The sequence below is a fragment of the Mustela erminea genome, chromosome 7, assembly GCF_009829155.1.
Source record: "Mustela erminea isolate mMusErm1 chromosome 7, mMusErm1.Pri, whole genome shotgun sequence".
In the NCBI taxonomy this organism is placed as follows: Eukaryota; Metazoa; Chordata; class Mammalia; order Carnivora; family Mustelidae; genus Mustela; species Mustela erminea.
The window spans coordinates 25,705,273-25,728,456 of NC_045620.1; the positions used below are offsets into that span (position 1 = coordinate 25,705,273).

Genomic DNA, 23,184 nt, shown 5'->3' on the forward strand with positions numbered 1-23,184 from the left:
GCTTCTGTGAGAATACCCCCTTCTCCATTAGTAGCATGCTCATTCAGCTCTTATCTTTATATTCCAGTAAGTTATTTTGCTCTGTTAAAACAACAAAAAAAAAGAACATAAAAATCCTTGCACTCCTTGTTCATGTTGTAGAATTTTAATGTTTTTCACTTATCATTGTAAAACCAAAAACAATTTTATAACATTTATGTACATAGCTGTTACATATGGCAATCTGTCTTTAAGCAAGGATAAATTACTCTAAAAGAAATGATTCCTAGATCATTTTCCCTTCAAGTCAAGCATTTTGTTTAAATAAACTTCCTGTTTAAGGGGGAAAAAAAAAAAAGTAAGTTAAGTAGTCTGTACTAAAAAAATACAAAGGTCACCAAAGACAAAATTTGTGGGAACTTTTCCAGATTAAAGGAAATGAAAGAGACTTGACAAAAAAAATTGCACCATGTGATCCAGGACTGGATGTGCCCTCAAACAGAATTTTATAATCAGCATTAGTAAAACAATAGGCAAAATTTGAATTAAGTATGCAGATTAGCCAACAAGCAGTACTTTATCAATGTTAATTGATTCTGATAACTGCAATGTGGTTATAAAGAGAATTTCCTTGTTTTTAGTAGGTATTTAGAGATAAAGGGACATTATGTCTGCAGCTTACTCTGGTACAGAACAAAAATAATATGCAAACAATGACAAAGCAAATATGATAATGTAAGAACTTATGCAGTTTTTTTTTAAAGGATCGACTGAATACATTAAAGAAAAAAACAAAATATTTGAAAATCATTTCCACTTGCAATGGCATCAAAATTTAAAGAAACTTAAAAAATTTCAGAAGACAGGCAAGACATGAATGGAAATTATAAAACACTGCTAAAAAGGAAAAAAAAAAATCAAAGAAGACCTAAATCAATGGAAAGACATACCATGTTCATGGATTGGGGGAGAAAATTAATGTTAAAATGTTAATATTCTGCAAACTGATTATTATAGAGTCAATGCAACCCCAATAGGCATTGTTTTGGTAAAAACTGACAAGATGCTTTTAAAGTTTATATGAAAACTTAAAGGACCAGGAACAGTCAAAACAATCTCGAAAAGTTAGCAGACTTATGCTACTAACAACACCACATGATTTTGTGACTTATTAAAATCAAGAGGGTATGATATTGGTATAAAGATAAACAGACCAGTGGAACAGAGTACAAAAACATATCTACATATACATAGTCAATTTTGGACAAAGGCACCAACACTATTCAATGGAGAAGTTAAGTCATTAAATGAAGCTGAAACAACTAGATAAACAGAAACACAACCTGAACCACTATCTCCAATTATGCTCAACAATTACTTTGGATCACAAACCTCAATGTAAGAGCCAAAAATATAAAATTTCTAGAAGGAAATATAATACAGTATTTCTCTGTTGGGGCACCAGAGTGGCTCAGTTAGTTAAGTGTCTAACTCTATATCTCAGCTCAGGTCTTGATCTCAGGGTTCCTGCGTTGGGCTACATGATGGGCATGAAGACTATTTTAACTAATTAATCAGTGTTACTGGACAGTTTTCTAAAAACATTAACTATGTATTTCTTAATGTGATAAAATTTTTCAAAACTGAAAACTTATAGGGTTGCCTGGGTTGCTCAGTGGGTTGAGGCCTCTGCCTTCCGCTCAGGTCATAAACCTGGGGTCGTAATTGAGCCCCATGCTGGGCTCTCTGCTCGGCAGGGAGCCTGCTTCCCACCACCCCCCCAGCACTCTGCCTCTCTGCTTGCATGTGATCTCTGTCTGTTGAATAAATAAATGAAATCTTTAAAAAAAAAAAAAAGAAAGAAAAAGAAAAAGAAAACTTCTAATCACAGACACCTTAATAAAAATAAAAAGGCAGGGGCACCTGGGTGGCTCAGTGGTTTAAGCCTCTGCCTTCAGCTCAGGTCATGGTCTCAGGGTTCTGGGATCATTGGGCTCTCTGCTCAACAGGGAGCCTGCTTTGTGGCCCCCTCACCCACACCACCGCCTACCTGTGATCTCTGTCAAATAAATTAATAAAATCTTTAAAAAATAAATAAAAAATAAAAGTGAAAAGGCAGCCAACAAACTGGAAAAAAATACTTGCAATACATATATCTGACAAAGGACTTGCATCCAAAGTTTATTTTTTTAAAAATTCTATAAATAACAAACAGAAAGACAAACTTTTAAAAAGATTGTATTTATTTTATTTATTTGAGAAAGAGAAAGAGTGAGTCGGAGAGAGAGAGAGGGAGAGAGAATCTGAAGCAGACTCCGAACTGAGCTCAGAATCAGACACAGGGCTCCATCCCATGACTGTGAGATCAAGATCTGAGCTGAAACCAAAAGTTTAACACCTTACTGACTGAGCCACCCAGATGCCTAGGGCAAACTATTCTTTTTTAAAAGGAGGAAGCTGCCATATTCTTCCCCAAACTAATCTTTCCTTACACCAGAGGGAGAAGAGGAGCCCTGGTGACTGACAGTAGGGTATCAGACCCCGAGTGGAGCACAAAAGGTCTGCATGCACAAGGGTGGCATGGTGTTGAGTTGGAGTTCAAGGGTAAAATGCCCCAACAAGGAATGACAAGGGGCAGGGTATCAAAGCCAAGCTGGGTGAGGAGGGCATTTATATGAGGGCACTGGTGCAGGCAATCAGAACCTGAAGCAGGTGAGGCAATCAACCCCGGGGAACCAGTCCAATACAGGGTGTTGGGAGTCCGAGAGGGATAAAGAGGACATTTTTGTCAGGGAAAGACAGCAGTAGTGTTGGGGGAGGAGATTAATTATATAAGAGGATAGGAGGATTAAACAAGTAAATACATTAAATAAAAGGAAAAACAGGAGCTAGATCTCTTACTTTTGGAGAAGGTAGTTACAAATATGGAAAAGGAGAAAACTTTAGAAAAGAACCCTCTGGGCTTGCATTGGAATTTGCGGTACTGGTGTAAACTCGTGGCTTTTAACATGCTCAGATAAAGCTAAACATAAATATAGATGTAAGTGCATATACATATATTTACGTAAATACACCCAAATTTTCCTTAGACTCTTGTCACTGGGAAGAACTGGTGTCAGAACACCCCAATAGCAGCAAGCACATCTAGCACCCAAATCATGGATTCTGAATATTATTATATACTCAAAGAACCAGGGCTCCATGGAGGAATGACTAATACTAAGGGCTGGAACAAGGAAAGTACACAGTGAACCTACATCACCTTTCTGGCAATAGCACTCCAAGAATGATGGATATGTCAAAGGAACACAGAAGCCAGACTGACAAAATCCCTAGCAGCCAAATTAGGAACAATTTGAACAGCTAAATAAATAATAGATTATAACACACTGAATAAAATAAAAAGCCACAATTTTATGTAGATCTAAATAAACTGAAATTTTTTTTTTTAAGATTTTGTTTATTTAGGGGCGCCTGGGTGGCTCAGTGGGTTAAGGCCTCTGCCTTCGGCTCAGGTCATGATCTCAGGGTCCTGGGATCGAGCCCCGCATCGGGCTCTCTGCTCTGCGGGGAGCCTGCTTCCTCCTCTCTCTCTGCCTGCCTCTCTGCCTATTTGTGGTCTCTCTCTATCAAATAAATAAATAAAATCTTTTAAAAAAAAAAAAAAAGATTTTGTTTATTTATTTGACAGACAGAGATCACAAGTAGGCAGAGACACAGGCAGAGAGGAGGAAGCAGGCCCCCAGCCGAGCAGAGAGCCCGATGCAGGGCTCAATCCGAGGACCCTGAGATCATGACCCGAGCCAAAGGCAGAGGATTAACCCACTGAGCCACCCAGGTGCCCCTAAATAAACTGAAATTTAGAAGACATGGGAACAGAGTTTCGTGGTGATTAAGCCTAGCAGATGATACCTTTCCCGCTGGCAATTTCTCACAGAACTAAACATGGATATCACCCAGCAATTCCACTCATAGGTATTTATCCTAGAGATAAAAACATTTTCACACTGAAACCTGTATATGAATTTTCAGTGTCTTTATATTTAATAGCCCCAAACTAATAACAACTCAAATGTTCCTCAATGGAAGAATGGATATACAACCTGTGGTATACTCGTAAAATGGAATACCAGTTTAACAATAAAGGAAATGGTACTGATAAACACAACAACTTGGATGGATCCCAAGTACTATGATGAGTGAAAAACACCAGTCTCAAAGGGGAACACATTATATGATTCTACTACATTCTGAAAAGTATAAAATTGTAATATAAGGCTATCCTAAACTATCCAGCAGATTAATTTTATATTGTCATGTAACAAATTACCACGAAGTTAGTGGTTTAAAACAACACACATTTATTACTATCTCAAGTTTCCAGAGGTGAGGGATCTGAGCATGGTTTAGCTGGGTCATCTGCTCAGGTGCTCATTAAGTTTCAAATCAAAGTGTTAACCAAGCTACTTTCCTTTTCTACAGCTCAGGGTTCTTTTCCAAGCTCACCGAGCTATTGGCAGGAAACAATCTCTTACGGTTGTAGGACTAAGGTCAATTTCTTACTGGCTGTCAGCTGGGGCCTGAAGTCACCTCCTAAGGCTCCCCATAGTTCTTGTGATATGGCCCTCTCACAATATGGCACTTTGCTTCTTCAGAGTAAGCAAGAATTGATCAATTATTCCATCTCAGACCTCCAGGTCCTCTTTTAAAGGGCTTGCCCAACTGGGTCAGGCCAACTCAAGATAATCCTTCTCTGAGTTAACTTAAAGTCATCTGACCAGGGACTTTAATTACACCTGTAAAATCTCTTTACCTTTGCCATATTCTCCTGTGAGAAGCAAATGGAAGTTCTCACCCCCATGACAGATAAAGAGATAAAAGGAACAGGTTATCAGGGATCATCTTAGAATTCTGCTTAACATATCTAGCCACCAGCCATCCCTCCAGCGGACCAGATACAGGAGAACCCAGCCTAGATCACCTTAGATAATCTGACCCAGGCCAGACCAAAAAAAAAAGCCCATCCAACCAATTCTCACAAGGAACTATGAATTAAGTATACAATTATTTTAAGGCACCAAGTTTTGGGATGATCTGTTATACAGTAAAAGCTAACGGATACAGCACGGATGAAATACTTAACCATACGGAATAATCAGGAGGGATTATTCAGGCAGGAATGAATCTACTGATGGGGCCAGTAATGCCACAAAGAAATGCGCGCGCGCACACACACACACGTGCATTTTTAAATTTTTTTGTTTTTTATTTTTAAAGATTTTATTCACTTGAGAGGGAGAGAGTGAGCACAAGCAGGGGGAGTACCAAGCAGAGGGAGAAGCAAACTCCCTGCTGAGCTGGGAGCCAAACATAGGGCTTGAGCCCAGGACCCTGAGACCATGACCCAAGCCAAAGGCAGACGCCCGATCATCTGAGCCACCCACAGACCCTCACACACGTACTTTTAATCTAAAACTAAATTAAGCTTCATCTATTTGGTATATGGATTGACAATGCTACCCTTTCTCAATCGTAGGTCATTTCAACATTCAGTATTCTGAAATTTACTTACTTGTTCTCAACATGTTTCATATGCCTTGTTAGATAAACAACTTTCTTATCTAATTTTAATCAGGCTTAAAAACATTACCATAAAAAATGGCGGATCTGAGAGAACATGAAAAATGTGAGTGATGATGAAACGAATACAAAGGACACCAAAAAAACAGCAGGGCTTCCATTTTTACACCGAATATATCAACTCTTCATCAGGTATGTTACAAGGTAAAATCAATGAGTATATAAGATCTGAAAAGAAATTAGACCAAACTATTCAAAAGTAGGTAAGACTAACTGAAACATAATATATCCTCTATCATTAATACACTTTTGTTAACAAATTATTTTTAAAATATACTGTAATTTTAAAATATTTTTAAATTTGTTGTAGAGTATATTTCTCAGTGAACAAATTATAGAAGACTATATGCTGACTTATTTCCAGTTATGATGTATAAACAAGTGTAAAACTCAAAATACTTTTATTGCCATTAGGGGGATAATTTTTTTAAAGATTATTTATTTGAGAGAAGAGTGCACGGGCACATGCACGAGTGAAGAGAGGGACAGAGAGAGAAGAGAAGAGAATCCCAAGCATATTCCGCACTGAGTGCGGAGCCAAGCATGGGCTCCATCCCACAACCCTAAGATCACCACTAGAGCCAAAACCAAGAGTCAGATGCCCAACCAACTGAGATACCCAGATGCCCCAGGGGAATAATTCGTAAACCGTGAATCCCACTGCCGCTGGCATTGAAAGTTGTTAGTTATCAGAATTGTGCTTTAGCATCATTCTAACAGCAGTCTGAACACTGCATCAGAGATGCAAAGAATGTGAAAACCAGACAAACATTAAGAGACTAATGCTGTAGTCAGGCCAGAAGTAATTACTGCCTGAGTAAGAATGTCAGAACTGTAAGGAAAAAGACTGTGATGAGCATTTAAGAAAGAATGAATGAAAAGAACACATAAAAGCTATTTTTGTAAAAGAAAGAAAAGGAAATTAAAAAACATATATATCTGTATAGCTTTATAGACACAGTAAGGATAAACACCATCTAACAGTTTTAAAATGCAAGACTCAAAAGGATATAGTTCCAAGTAATTTTATCTGCATTCCAGAACAAGGCTCAAAAATAGTGACGTAAGTACAAAAATATATAGAATCCAAAGTAAAATACAAATGTCTCTCATTCAATCAAAAATTAAGAATGCAAAGAACCAAAAAATTTAACCCATACTGACAAGAAAAAAGAAACAGATCGAAAACTGACACAAATGACAGAACTAGAAGAGGGTTTAAAAAGTTCTGGTATCTGGGGGTACATAGGTGGCTCAGCGGGTTAAGCCTCTGTCTTCAGCTCAGGTCATGATCCCAGGGTCCTGGGACTGACCCCCACATAGGGCTCTCTGCTCAGTGGGGAGCCTGCTTCCCTTCCCCTTCTCTCTCTGCCTGCTTCTCTGCCTGCTTGTGATAGCTCTCTCTCTGTTGAATAAATAAAAATAAAGTCTTCCAAAAAAAAAGTCTCGTATCTGTATTTCATGTGCTGAACACTGAACACATTAAGCAGAGACATGTAAAATATTAAACAATACCCAAACAGAGCTTCTAGAGATGAAAAAAAAAATACAATGTCTGGATTAACAACAAACTGAACCCTGCAGAAGAAAAGATGAGTGAGCATTTAGATATACCAGTAGACACCACCCAAAATAGAGTATAAAGATTGAAAAAATATGAACAGCACATCAGTAAGCTACAACTTCAAGTGACCAAACACATGTAATTACAGTCCCAAAGGGAGAGAGGTGGTGTAGGAGAAAAATATTTGAAAAAGTAATGGCTAAATATTTACCAAATTTGATCCAAGAAGCTGAACAAAACCTAGGCACAAGCAGCATGAAAGCAAGCTACATCAAAGTACATTATAATCAAACTGCTGAAACATAATGACAAAAAGAAAATCTTAAAAGTTGCCGGAAAGGAGGAGAAAAAAACCCCGTTACTCACTAAGGAACATAAAATAACAGCAGATATCTCATCAGAAATAATGCAAGCTAGACACAGTGGAGCAACTCCTTAAATACAGGAAGAAAGAACAGTCAACCCAGATTTCTGTATCAAGGAAATATCTTTTTAAAGAGAGGAAAAAGAGAAAATCTTTCAGATATAAAACACTTTAAAAAGAGAAAATAATTTTTAAAAAGAGAAAAATAATTTTAAAAATAAGAGAATATAAAAAGAAAATTTAAAAAGAAAATTATTTTAAAAAGAGAAAATTATTTTTCAGATATACAAACACTTTAAAATACTATCACCAGTAGGGGGCACCTGGGTGGCACAGTCAGGTGACCAACTCTTGGTTTCAGTTCAGGTTGTGATCTCAGGGTTCTAAGATCCCAAGTAGGGCTCTGAGCTCAGTGCAGAGTCTGCTTGAGACTCTCTCCCTCTGCCCCTCTGGCTCATGTGTTCTCTAATCAATCAATCAAATACTATCAGAGGTACACAGCATGACAGGAAATATTAGAGAAAGTCCTTCTACCAGAATGAAAATGATACCATATGGGAATCGGGATATAACCCACAGGCAATGAAGAGCACCAAAAATGGAAAATATACAGGTACAAGTGAAACTTTTTTTCTTATTTCTTAAATATCTTGAGAAGATAATGGACTGTTTAAATGAAAAATAATAATGTATTGCAGGGTTTAAAACATGTGGAAGTGAGGTGTACGACTACAGCACAAAGACTGAGGATGGAATATAGAAGTGTACTATGGTAAGGTTCTTATTACAGGTAAAGTGATAGGATATTATCTGAAGGCAGACTGTGATAAATTAAATATCTTGCCTTAGTAAACACTAAAGCAAGCACTAAAACAACAAGAGACAAAAAGGGAACTGAAAATATTTTTTAAAAATCCTTAATCCAAAAGAAGGCAGAAAAATAAGACAAAAAACAAAAAAACAGATGGGACAAAAAGAAAACAAGTAACATGATGGTAGATTTAAACTCTACAACATCAGTAATCACTTAAAAAATTTTTTTATTATTAACATATATTATTTGTTTCAGGGTACAGGTCTGTGATTCATCAGACTTATACAACACAGAGCACTTACCACAACACATAGCATCCCCAGTGTCCATGGTAATCACTTTAAATGTAAATGGTCTGTATACCCCAACAAAAAGGCAGAGATTATCAAATTGGTTAAAAGCAAGATCCAACTATATGATGCCTGCAAACAAAGTCCACTTGAAATATAAAAGGACGGAACTATGTATCACGCAAATATGAACTGAATGAGAGCAGAAGGGGCTGTGTTATTATAAGAGAAAGTAGATTTCAGATCAAAGAATATTACCAGGGTTAAAGAAAGTCATTTCAAAATGCCAAAGGAGTCAGTTTATGAGGAGGAAGACAATCTTAAATGTTTATGTACCTTTTAAGTTAACTGCAAGATAAATACATGAAGTAAAACTGGGTAAAACTAAAACAAGAATTAAATCCACAATTAGTCAATTTTCTCTATAACTGAAAAAGTAGATTAAAAAATCAATAAAAATACAGAAGATTGGGAGCGCCTGGGTGGCTCAGTTGGTTAAGTAGCTGCCTTTGGTTCAGGTCACGATCCCAAGGTCCATATCAGGCTCCCTGCTCAGCAGAGAGCCTGCTTCTCCCTCTCCCTCTCCCTGCCACTCTGCCTACTTGTACTATCTCTCTGTGAAATAATTAAATAAAATCTTAAAAAAAAAAAAAAAAACATAAGACTGGAACAATGCTATAACCAACAAACTAATCAACACCATGTGACAACAGAATACAAATTCTTTTCAAGTACACATGGAAAAATTTTTCAAGACAGACCTTATTCTGAGCCATAAAACAAGCTTCAGAAAATTCTAAAGGATCAAATCATACAAGGTATATTATCTCACCACAATGGATTTACATTAGAAATCAACAGCAGAAAAGTTCTCTTTCCCAAATATAGGGAAGCTAAATGTCATACTTTTAAATAGCCAATAAAGAAGAAATCAGGGCACCTAGGTGGCTCATTCGGTTAAGCACCTGACTTCAGCTCAGGTCATGATCCTAGGGTCCTGCGATGGAGCCCCATGTCAAGCTCCACACTCACCAGAGAGTCTGCTTGTCCCCCTCCCTCTTACCTTCCTCCAATTCGTGTGCATGTGCGTGTACACTTTCTCTCTCTCCCTCTCAAATAAAATCTTTAAAAAAAAAGAAGAAATCAAAAGAAAAACTAGAAAGGTATTTTGAATTGAATGAAAATAAAAATACAACATATCAAATTTTGTTGTACGTGTTAAATGCTTATCTTGGAAAAATGGAAAGGCTTCTATCATGAGAAACTGGAAAAGAGAAAAGGAGCAAATTAAACCCAATTCAAGCATAAATAGAGAAAATAAAAAAAATAAAAACAGAGATCAATAAAACAGACAACAAGAGATATCACTGAAATCCACAGCTGATTTTTGAGGTGATCACTAAAATGAACAGACCACTAGCCAGAGTAATCAGGTAAAGACAGAAGGCACAAATCATTGATAAAAGGAAGAGAGCATAGATATTATTACAGACTCCATGAATAATATCCTTACACTTGTGACAATTTAGATGAAGTGGACAGAAACTGAAACTCACCCCAAAATAAACAGATAACCTAAACACCTCTATCTGTAGAATAAACTGAATCTGAAATTAAAAATTTCCAGGCTGAGATGGCTTCACTAGTGAATTTAATTAAGCATTAAAGGAAGAAGTAATTAAATTTAATAAAGACTCTTTCAGAAAATCTAAAAGGAAGAAGTATTTCCCAATTGCTATGGTCTGAACGTATCCCCCACAAATTCACAGGTCCTTAGGCTTGATGCAATGGTGTTAGAAAGTGGGGCCTTTGGGGGTGATTAGATCATGAGGGTAGATTAGTGCTCTTACAAAAAAAATCCAACAGAGGTTACAACTAAGGTGAGTTAACAAAAGAAGTCTACAACTGACCATGCTGCACCTTAACCCTGGAATTCCAGCTTCCAGATTGAGGAAAAAATTTCTATTGTTGTAAGCTCCCAGTTTGTGGTACTTTGTTATAGCAACCCAAACAGATTAAGACACCAATTCATTCAACAAGGACAGCATTACTTTTACGTTCATGAAAATCAGACGAATATATTACAAGAGAACTATACTGTAATACGTCATGAATATAGATATAAAAATTGTTAATAAGTTTAACAAATCAAATCCAGTAATATTTCATAAAAAGGACAATGTATCATAATAAATGTATTTTATCCCAGAGGTTACTTTAACATTCAGACTAAAAGTGAAAAAATAAATATTCACCTCAGTAGATACAGACAATGCTTTTCAAAAAAAAAAACAACAACATCCATGATAACCAATGTTAAGTATTAACAATTTTTGAATCTGGGTAAATGGAGTAAGAATGTTTTATACTACTTTGTTTTACCCTTGCAACTTTTCTGTGAATTGAGAATTATTTCCAAATAAAGAGTTTAAAAAAACTGACAATACATGAAAAGCTATTAGCCCAGTTCCTGGAACAAATTAAAAGCTCAATAAATGCTAACTATAATAATCACTTAATTCAACCCCTCGTATTATAGATGATGAAACTGAGGCTCAGAGAATATCATTAATTTACCCAAGTTACTCTGTTAGTTAATGACTAAAACTCAAGTCTCTAGGATCAGCCTTTCCCCCACCCCAACCAGCACACACAAAACTTCATAACAGCAGCTCACTAACTTGTTTAAAACAGGACAAAACAGGTAATAAATTTCTGGTTCTTTTTTTAGTTATGTCCTAATATTCCTAAAGAAAAATTATCCCGACCACACAAACAACCACAAACAAGACATTTTGTGGAATTTCACCAAAAGTTTAGGATGAGAAAGGAGGATAAGAAGGTAGGACTTGGTTTGAGTAAGCAGATCTATAGTAGACAGACAGACTCATCAGAGAGGGACATTAGGAGAGAGAATGAGATTTTAATCTGGAATATGCCACCCTGATGCTGTCATGGAAAGAGAAAGGCTAGGACTTCTATGTAAAGTAGTTAATATGATTTAGCAGCTGATTGCACACAGAAGGGGGAAAAAGCAGTCTGGAGTAAGTCAGGTTTTGCATCTGAGTTACTGAGGAGACAGGGACAAAACAGACAGAAACATGAAATCTAACATGTCTTCAATAAGAAGACAGCAGATGGGGGCACCTGGGTGGCTCAGTGGTTAAGCATCTCCCTTCACCTTGGGTGGTGATCTCAGGGTCCTGGGATCAAGCCCCACATCAGGCTCCCTGTTCAGCACATCTGCTTTTCCCTCTCCGAGCTCCATCCCTCACCACTGCTGGTACAGCACTTGCTCTCTCAAATAAACAAAATCTTTAAAAAGAAGACGACGATGACGATGATGACAATAAATGAAGGAAGAGGTGAATTTTTTATACCAGTGGAATCTTTGAGGGGAAATGTCCTACTGGATATGTAGTTCTGGAGTACAGGAATTAGAGACAGAGATTTAGGCATTTGCCTACTCAGGAAGGATACCTAAAGATTAGAACATTACAGGAAAAGATGAAGAATCTTTTCTCTATCCCCAGGTATACCTAAACTCCTCAGAAAACAAGATGGTGGGGCACCTGGGTGGCTCAGTGGGTTAAGCCTCTGCCTTCAGCTCAGGTCATGATCTCAGAGTCCTGGGATCAAGCCCCACATATAGGGCTCTCTGCTTGGCAGGAAGCCTACTTCCCCCTCTGCCTGCTTCTCTGCCTACCTGTAATCTCTCTCTGTCAAATAAATAAATAAAATCTTTAAAAAAAGAAAAGAGAAGAAAACAAGATGGCTACTGCAGCAACTCTTTCCTGTAAGAACTGCTGATGAGAAAGAGTTGTGCCTTAGGCACTATGATCTATCAAGCTGCAAAGGACCCATTTGTGATGTCACCTGATAAATCCTTGCAGCCTCACACAATGCTTTATGGGCAAGAGATAACAATCTTAGGGACATCACAGCTACACCACCAGCGGCACATGAGTTATGACAAAACTCAGGCACTTTTTTTTTTTTTTAAGATTTTATTTATTTGAGAGAGACAAAGAAAGAGACAGAGAGAGTATAATCAGGGTGAGAGGCAGAGCTGGAGAAGCAGGCTCTCCACTGAGCAGGGCTCCCGATGCAGAGCTCAATCCCAGGACTCCAGGATCAGGACCTGAGCTAAAGGCAGATGCTTAACCAACTCAGACACCCAGGTGCCCCCAAACTCACGCATTTTAAGGTTCTAGGGAGTTACACCTGTTTTACAGGATGTACCTGCAAGTAAGCAAATGTATCATAGATCGCATAGGGAATATGGCAGACAGATACAGAAGCACTCAACTCCCAGTACAAATGCATAGAAAAGGTAGGCAAATGTAACCCACACAAATAGGCAAGCCAAAAGCAAGAAAGGGAAATTTCCTGATGCTAGAAACACTTAAGCTACTCAAGTCCAGGTAACTCTCAGGGCTACCTAAACCAGATGCAGGTCTTAGAGCTTGAGACAGGTGTTTTTTCTTAATGCCTGCAAGAAACTAAGAGACCAAAAATTGAAAATTACTTAGATGCATTAAAATATCAAAAAGCCATAAAGAACTACACAGGAATAACATGAACTCCAATTTCCAGCCCACAAAAAAAGTTTTACCTCTGAAAAAGTGAAACTCCTTTATCACAGATATCGCTTCCAAAATCACTCTACCCAAGTGGTTCATAAACTCCAAGCCAAGAAATTAGCCTAAGAACACGTAGGTATGTCACTAAGGAAACCTCTCAGGTTCAGCACAAACTTTAAAATCTCCCCAGAGGGATACCTCCACAACCTGAATCACATAAAAAATAAATCCTACAGATGATAAACTTAATGTAAGCCTAAATTTACAAGTATACAAAGGAGAGGAGCAAGATGGAGGAGGAGTAGGAGACCGAAATGTCATCAGGTCCCAGGAGATCAGCTAGATAGTTATCAAACCATTCTGAAGACCTACAAACTTAATAGGAGATTGAAGAAGAGCTGCAATGCTAGGAACAGAAAAGTGACCACTTTCTGGAAGGGAGGATGTGTGGGAAGATAGACCGCAGGGGTAGGGGCCAGCTCCCAGCAAGCAGCAGAGCACAAAATTGGGACTTTTAGAAGTCTGCTCCACTGAGGGACATCATTCCAGAGGCTAGGCAGGGGGTGGAGCCCTCCTGGGGACAGTGTAGTCTCAGGACCCATACAGACACAGAAAGACCAGGGGTGGCAGAGTATGGCAGAGCTCCCAGGTATGAAGCGGGGAAGCTGGCTGCAGAGATGGAGCCGAGAAGGGGCTCTCAGTTAGGGGTTACCTTAAACCGTGATCCAAGGCACAGTCGGACCACTGCCCTTCAAGAAGGGACCCCACAAGTGGCAGATCTGGGAAGACCTCTCCCTCCTGCCTCTCCACAAGGAGCGGCGTGGGAGGGTGCTGCAGGAATCTGCTGGGTTTGGAGACTCCAAACGGGGCCATGCGCCAGAAACAGAAACATTCAATAAGCCGGGTGAGCTCCGAGTGCAGTTGGAGACCAGGGAGACAGGAGTGACTGCTTTTCTCTGAGGGTGCACTGAAGAGTGGGACCCTGAGCCCTTGGCTTCTGTGGGGCCGGAGATTAGGAGGCCACCATCTTCACTCCCGTTCTCAAAAGCTATACAGAAAGCGTTCACGCAACAAAAACTACCAAGAGCGAACCCAAGCAGATTTTTTAGCCTGGCCCCTGGCAAGGGTGGTGCAATTCTGCATTGGGCAAAGACTTTTGAGAATCATGGCAACAGGCCCCACCCCCAGAAGATGAGAAAGAACATCCAGCCAACAAGTTCACCCATCAATGAGAACTGCATAACTCTAGAGCGAGGGGAAAGCAACACACAGAATTCACAGCTTTCCCCCCTTGATTCTTTAGTCTTCCAAAGTTAAATTTTTAAAATTTTATTTCTTATTCTATTTTTTTAAATAAATTTTTCCTCTTTTTTATTTTAACAGTTTTTAACTATTTTATCTTATCAATACCTTTTTAAATATCTTTTTAAATTTTCATTGTTATAGTCATATTCTATCCCTTCATTGTATTTAACCTTATTTTTTCTATACATATAAGTTTTTCTTCCTTTAAAATTTTGGGATACTGTTTCTTCTAATAATCAAAATATACCCTAAATCTAGCACATGGCTTTGTTCTAGTCTCCAGCCTGATATTCTTTCCTCTTTTTTTTCTCTTGTATCAACCAACTCCTCTATCTTATCAATTCCTTTTATAGAATCTTTTTAAATTTTCATCTTTATAGCCATATTCTATCCCTTCATTGTGTTTACCCTTATTTTTGTATACATATGTTTTTCTTCTTTAAAATTTTGGGAGGTAGTTTCTTCTAACCAAAATACACCCAAAAATCAAGTGTGTGGGACCTAATGAATATGGACTTTAGTAAGATGTCAGAACTAGAGTTCAGAATGACGATTATCAAGGTGCTAGCTGGGCTCAAAAAAAGCATGCAAGATACTAGAAAATCCCTCTCTGGAGCAATGAAAGAACTTGAAATTAATAAAAAAAGCTGTTAATGAGGTGCAATCAAAAATGGAGCCTCTTACTGCTATGATAAAGTATCAGGATGTAAAATCAATGCACAGAAATCAGTTGCATTTCTATACACCAACAGCAAGACAGAAGAAAGAGAAATTAAGGAGTTGATCCCATTTACAACTGCACCAAAAACCGTAAGATACCTAGGAATAAACCTAACCAAAGAGGCAAAGAATCTATACTCAGAAAACTATAAAATACTCATGAAAGAAACTGAGGAACACAAAGAAATGGAAAAACGTTCATGCTCATGGATTGAAAGAACAAATATTGTGAAAATGTCCATGCTACCTAAAGCAATCCACATATTTAATGTGATTCTTATTAAAATACCATCAATTTTCTTCAAAGAAATGGAACAAATTATCCTAAAATTTATATGGAACCAGAAAAGGCCCCAAATAGCCAGAGGAATGTTGAAAAAGAAAACCAAAGGTGGCAGCATCACAATTCCACACTTCAAGTTCTATTACAAAGCTGTAACCATCAAGACAGTACAGTACTGGCACAGAAACAGACACACAGATCAGTGGAACAGAACAGAGAGCCCAGAAACGGACCCTCAACTCTATGATCAAATAATCTTCAACAAAGCAGGAAAGAATGTCCAATAGAAAAAAGACAGTCTCTTCAACAAATGGTGTTGGGAGAACTGGACAGTCACATGCAGAACTGGACAGTTTCCTTACATCACACACAAAAATAAACTCAAAATCCTTGAGAACACAGGCAGCAACCTCTTCTACCTCAGCTGCAGCAACTTCTTCCTAGAAACATTGCCAAAGGTAAGGGAAGCAAGGACAAAAATGAACTACTGGGACTTCATCAAGATAAAAAGCTTTTGCAGAGCAAAGGAAACAGTCAACAAAACCAAAAGACAACTGACATAATGGGAGAAGATACTTGCAAATGACATTATCAGATAAAGGGCTAATATTCAAAATCTATAAAGAACTTATCAAACTCGACACCCACAGAATAATCCGATCAAGAAATGGGAAGAAGACAAGAACAGACATTTCTGCAAAAATGACATTCCAATGGCCAAAAGACACAGGAAAAAGTGCTCCACATCACTTGGCATCAGGAAAATCCAAATCAAAATCACAGTGAGATACCACCTCAAACCAGTCAGAATGGCTAAAATTAACAAGTAAAGAAACGACAGATGTTGGCGAGGATACAGAGAAAGGGGAACCGTCCTACGCCGTTGGTGGTAATGCAAGCTGGTGCTGCCACTCTGGAAAACAGTATGGAGGTTCCTCAGAAAGTTGAAAATAGAGCTACCCTACAACCCAGCAATTGCACTACCGGGTATTTACCCTAAAGATACAAATGCAGGGATCCAAAGGGGCACGTGCACCCGAATGTTTACAGGAGCAATGTCCACAATAGTGAAACTATGGAAAGAACCTAGATGTCCAACAACAGATGAATGGATAAAGAAGATGTGGTATATACATGTATACAATGGAATATTAAGCAGCCATTAAAAAAATGAAATCTTGCCATTTGCAGCAATGTGCATGGAACTAGAGGGTATTATGCTGAGCGAAATAAGTCAATCAGAGACAGACGATTATCATATTATCTCTCTGATATGAGGAATTTTGAGGGGGGGTAGGGAGGGAAAAAAATGAAACAAGATGGTACTGGGGAGGGAGAAAAACCATAAGAGACTCTTAATCTCAGGAAACAAACTGAGGGTTGCTGGGGGGTTGGGGGGTATGGAGAGGGTGATTGGGTTATGGACATTGGGGAGGGTATGTGCTATGGTGAGTGCTGTGAAGTGTATAAGCCTGATGACTCACGACCTGTACCCCTGGGGCAAATAATACATTATATGTTAATTTTTAAAAAGTATATGAAGAATGGAACTATTGAAAGAGGAGGGGGTTTTTAACAGATACAACTACTAGGCAAACTCAGACCTCAAAACACAGATACAGCAGAATAATAAAGAGGCTTTAAAATAATCATATTTAAAATGTACAGCATGGAACTCTTGAATTCAGTCAGGGCTCGTTCAGTCAGCACAGCATGGAACTCTTGAGCTCAGTTGGCTGTGAATCTGATCCCCAAGTTGGACTTGAAAAAAATAAAATAAATAAAATAAACTTTTTAAATGCAGAAATGAAGTTAGAAATAAAAACCACAAGCAAAAATGAACTATTGAGACTCCACCAAAAACACAACTTCTGGGGGCACCAGAGTGGCACAGCCAGTTGAGCGTCCAACTCTTGGTTTCAGCTCAGGTCCTGATCCTGGGGGTTGTGGTATCAAGCCCCACATCAGGCTCCACACTCAATGTGGAATCTGCTCTCCCTCTCTCCCTCTGCCCCTCCCTCCCATGTTCTCTCTCTCTAAAAGAAATAAATCTTAAAAAAAAAAAAAAAAAAAAAGGAGCTTCTGCACAGCAAAGGAAACAATCAACAAAACTAAAAGGCAACCTGTGGAATGGGAGAAGACATCCGAAAATGACATACAGGATAAAGGGCTAATATCCAAAATCTTAAAAAAAAACTTAACAAACTCAAGACCCAAAACATAAATCAGTTAAAAAAATGGGCAGAACACACGGACAGACTTTTCTCCAAAGAATACATACAAATGGCCAACAGACACATGAAGAGATACTCAACATCACTCATCATCAGGGAAATAAAAATCAAAACCACAATAAGACACCACCTCACACTTGCCAGAATAGCTAAAATTAACTTGGGAAACTACAGATGTTGGCGAGGATGCTGAGAAAGGAGAACACTCTTCTACTATTGGTGGGAATGCAAACTGGTATAGTTACTCTGGAAAACATTACAGAAGTTCCTCAAACAGTTAAAAAGAGAACTACCCTACAACCTAGCAATTGCACGACTAGGCATTTATCCAAAGGATAAAAAACACAGATTCAAAGGGGCCCATGCACCCCAATGTTTCCAGGAGCACAATCAACAACAGCCATATTATGAAAAGCCAAAATGTTCATCAACCAAAGAAAGGATGAAGATGTGACACACACAATGGAATATTACTCAGCCAACAAAAACAATGAAATCATGCCATTTGCAACAACATGGATGGAATTAGAATGTATCATGCTAAGCAAAATAAACCAGAGAAAGGCAAAAACCATATGATTTTATATAAATGTGAAATTTAAGAAACTAACCAGATGAACACAGGGGAAGAAAAGGAAAAATAGAACAAGATAAAAACAGGGACGCAAACCATAAGAGACTCTTACTATGAAGAACAAACTGAGGGTTGATGAATGGGCTAACTGGGTGATGGGCATTAAGGAAGGCACCTGTGATGAGTAGTGGATGTTAACATGTAAGTGATGAATCAGTAAATTCTACTCCTGAAACCAATACTACACTATATGTTTACGTGAATTTAAATAAAAACTTGGAAGAAAAAAAAAAAAGGCAACACAAGACAGGCTGGCTCAGTCTGCAACTCTTGATCTCAGGGTTGTGGGTTCAAGCACCCACATAGGGAATAGAGTTTACTTAAGTAAAATAAATAAAAGATACAAATAATATATAATAAATAATAAAACGAAATAAAACTTAAAAAAAAAAAAAGCCCACAGCACAAGAAAAGGCAAGAAGAGAGAGAGAAAGAGAAAAGAATAGACAAATTTTAAAAACAATCAAGTAGAAAATCTAGAATTAAAATTATGTGATTAAAGAACAGAACATTGGGGTGCCTGGGTGGCTCAGTCGGTTAAGTGTCTGTCTTTGGCTCAGGTCTCTCAGTCCTGAGGTGGAGTCCCAAGTCACAGGCTCCATGCTCAGCGGGGAGTCTGTTTCTCCCTCTCCCCCGCCCCCACTCACACATGTGTACGCAGGCTCGCTCTCTTACTCACTCTGCCTCAAATAAATTAAATATTTTTAAAAATTTTTTTTAAAAAGCAGAGCATTTAGTAAAAGCTAGATTATTAGTAAACTGTATTCTTGTTCTGAAATAATCTCACAGAATTTAGCACAAAAAGATAAACAGCTGGAAAATATGAAAGAGAAGTATGGAACACACCAGGAGAAGCTTTTAACACGGTGAAATACTAGTATCAGAAGAGGAAGCAGGAAAAGTAACATTCAAAGATATACTGGCAGAGGCCGCTTGAGTGGCTCAGGCAGTTAAGTACCTGACTCCCGATTTTGGTTCAGGTCATGATCTCAGGGTTGTGAGACTGAGCCCCATGTTAGGCTCTGTACTGAGCATGGACCCAGCTTAAGATTCTCTCTCTGCCCCTCCCTCCCCACTCAAAATTTTTAAATAATAATAATAATAATAATAAAATAATTTTTAAAAGACATATTAGCCAAAATTGAAGACATTAGTCTTCAAACTGCCAGAGTAAAACTGCAGAATAGAGACATACAAAAAAATAGTAAGAGCAACCGAAAAGAAAAAGAATCACTACCAAGTACGAATAATTAGACCTCAGACTTGTCAAATGGAACAACAGTTGCCAGAAAACAAGGGAGCAACCTCTTCCTAGGAGGGAAAAGAACAGTCAATTACACATCATTACAAAGCTAAAATGCCACTTAAGAGGAAGGGTAACACAGAGGCCTGAAGATATACATACAGAAGTAATTTATAACTTACAGATCCATACAGAAAGATTTTGATAAATGATGTGTATCAGTACAAAAGAAAATAGAATGAAGGAGTGGGATGCAAGAATGGTAAACCAAGAAATTTATCAACATAAATATATATATATATTTATATTTTTAAAGATTTTATTTATTTATTTGAGAGAGATCACAAGTAGACAGAGAGACCTGCAGAGAGAGAGAGGAAGGGAAGCAGGCTCCCTGCTGAGCCAAGAGCCTGATGCGGGGCTAGATCTCAGGGGCGCCTGGGTGGCTTGGGGGGTTAAAGCCTCTGCCTTTGGCTCAGGTCATGATCCCAGGGTCCTGGGATTGAGCCCCGCATCGGGCTATCATCATAAATATTAACTTCTAAACACTTTTATTAATGCCCAACTTTTACAGATTTAAAAGGCAGAACTTCAAAACTAGAGAAGAGTATCGAAGATGTGAAATATTCAGAATTAAAACACTTTAAAAATGCACCTATTGTTCATGAGGAGAGACAGACATTCAGTTTAGATTGTAATTATTCAACTGAAAAATGTAAAGGTACCCAGTGTGACAGAAATACAATAAATAACTTCCAAGCCATCAGAGTCTTTATTAAGAAAGGGAAATTTATAAAATGATTCCATGCTACAACATGGATGAACCTTAATGGCATTACGGTAGTGAAATAAGCCTGTCACAAAGAATAAATACTGTACGATTCCACTTCCATGAAGTACTAGAGTGGTCAAATTTGTGAACACAAAATAAAATGGTGGTTGCCTGGGACTTGGGGGAGGAGGGAATGAGGAGTTAGTGTTTAATGGGTAGAGTTTCAGTTGGGAACAGTTCGGGAGATAGATGGTGGTGATTGTGGCACATCAATGTGAGTGTACTTACTGATGCCACAAAAATGAATACTTAAAAATGGTTAGAATGGACCCTGATACAAAAAAAAGTTAAAAATACTACAAAGAAAAAAGAACTCCAGCCCATTATCTCCAATGAACATAGATACAAAAATCCTCAACAAAATATCAGTAAACTGAATCTAACCATTAGAAAAGCCATTCACTTCAATCAAGTGGGATTTATTCCCGAGATGCAAGCGTGGTTCAATATTCACCAAACAGTCAATATGGCATATCATATCAATAAGAGAAAGGAGAAAAACCATACAACCATTTCAATAAATGCAGTAAAAGCATTCAACAAAGTGTAACATCCATTCATGATTAAAACCCATAACAAAGCGGGGCGCCTGGGTGGCTCAGTGGGTTAAGCTGCTGCCTTTGGCTCGGGTCATGATCTCAGGGTCCTGGGACTGAGCCCCACATCGGGCTCTCTGCTCAGTGGGGAGCCTGCTTCCCTCTCTCTCTGCCTGCCTCTCTGCTTTCTTGTGATCTCTACCTGTCAAATAAATAAATAAATAAAATCTAAAAAAAAAAACAAAAACAAAAAAACCCAAAACAAAGCAGGTTTAGGGGGAACAATCCTCATCATAATAAAGACCATATGTGAAAAGCCCACAGCTAACACCATACTCAATGGTTTAAAAAAACAAAAAACAAAAAACAAAAAACTGAGGTTTCCCCCCTAAAGTCAAGAACAAGACAGGGATGTCTATTCTTATCACTTGTATTCAACATGATACTGGAAGTCCTGGCCACAGCAATCAGACAAAGAAGAGGAATGAAAGGATCCAAGCTGGTAAGGAGGAAAACGAACTTACACTATTTGCAGATGACATGACACTACATACAGAAAGCCCTAGCAGAGCCTGGCTGGCTCAGTCAGAGAAGCACTCAATTTGATCCTCAGGGTTGCAAGTTTGAGCCCCACACTGGGTGTAGAGATTACTAAAAAAATAAACTCAAAAAACATTCTAGAAGATTAATTTTTAAAAAGCCCTAAAGATTCCACCAAAAAACTGTTAGAACTGATAAATGAATTCAGTAAGGTCACAAGATACAAAATCAATGTACAGAAATCTGTTTCATTTCTATATACTAAGCAGGAGAAAGAGAAATTAAGAAAAGAAACAGGATATTTAGGAATAAACTTAACCAAGGGAGTGAAGACCTGCATTTTGAAAACTATAAAACAATGAGGAAAGAAACTCGACCCAACACAATAAGAAAGATATAACAGGGGTGCCTGGGTGGCTCAGCTGGTTAAGTGACCAACTCTTGATCTCAGGTCAGGTCTCAATCTCACAGTCGTGAATTCAAGCCCTGCACTGGGCTCCAACATGGGCATGGAGCCTACTTTAAAAAAAGGAAAAAAAAGAAAAGAAAAAGGGAAAAATAACCCATACTCATGATTGGAAAAACAAATATTGTCAAAATGGTCTTACTACCCAAAGCAATCTACAGATTTAATGCAATCCCTAGCAAAATACCAAGAGTATTTTTCATAGAACTAGAATAAACAATCCTAAAATTTTTGTGCAACCACCAAGGACCCCGAAGAGCCAAAGCAATCTAGAAAAAGAAAAAAAACAAAGCTGGAGGTATCACATTTCCAGACTTCAAGTTATGCTACAAAGCTGCAATAATCAAAACAGTATGGTACTGGCACAAAAACAGACACAAAGATCAATCAAAAGCCCAGAAATAGACCCACAACCATATAGTCCATTTATCTTTGACAAAGGAGGCAAGAATACACAGGGGGGAAATGGTGGTGGGACAACTGGACAGCTACATGCAAAAGAATGAAACTGGACCACTTTCTTACACCATACAAAAACAAACTCAAAATGGATTAAGGACAAAAATGTGAAGCCTGAAACCATAAAAATCCTAGAAAGAGCAGAGGCAGTAATTTCTCTAACATCAGCTGTACCAACACTTCTCTAAATATGTCTCCTGAGGCATAAGAAACAAAATAAAAAACAACTAGAACTACATCAAGATAAAATGCTTCTGCACAGCACAGGAAACTATCAACAAAACTAAAGGACAAGCTACTGAATGGGACAAGATACCTGCAAATGACATATATGATAAAGAATGAGTATTTCAAAATATATAAAGAATTTATAGACATCAACACCAAAACCCAAATAATCCGATTAAAATGGTCATAAGATAAGGACATTTCTCCAGAGATAACATGCAGATGGCCAATAGAGACATTAAATGATGCTCAATTCACTCATCAGGGAAATGCAAATCAAAACCACAATGAGATTATCACCCCACACCTGTGAGATTGGCTAAAATCAAAATCACCAAGAAACTTATGTTGGCAAGGATGTGGAGAAAAAGGAACCCTCACGCACTGTTGGTGGGAATGTAAACTGGTACAGCCACACCGGAAAACAGTATGGAGGTTCCTCAAAAAATTACACTCACACTTCTATTTAT

At 38.1% G+C, this 23,184-nt stretch overlaps 1 protein-coding gene across 6 annotated transcripts in view; it reads right to left on the reverse strand.

Moving 5' to 3' along the window:
• ASXL1 (ASXL transcriptional regulator 1) overlaps nucleotides 1-23,184 on the reverse strand; it is a 76,483-nt gene that overhangs the window by 25,321 nt on the left and 27,978 nt on the right. The window lies entirely within an intron of this gene.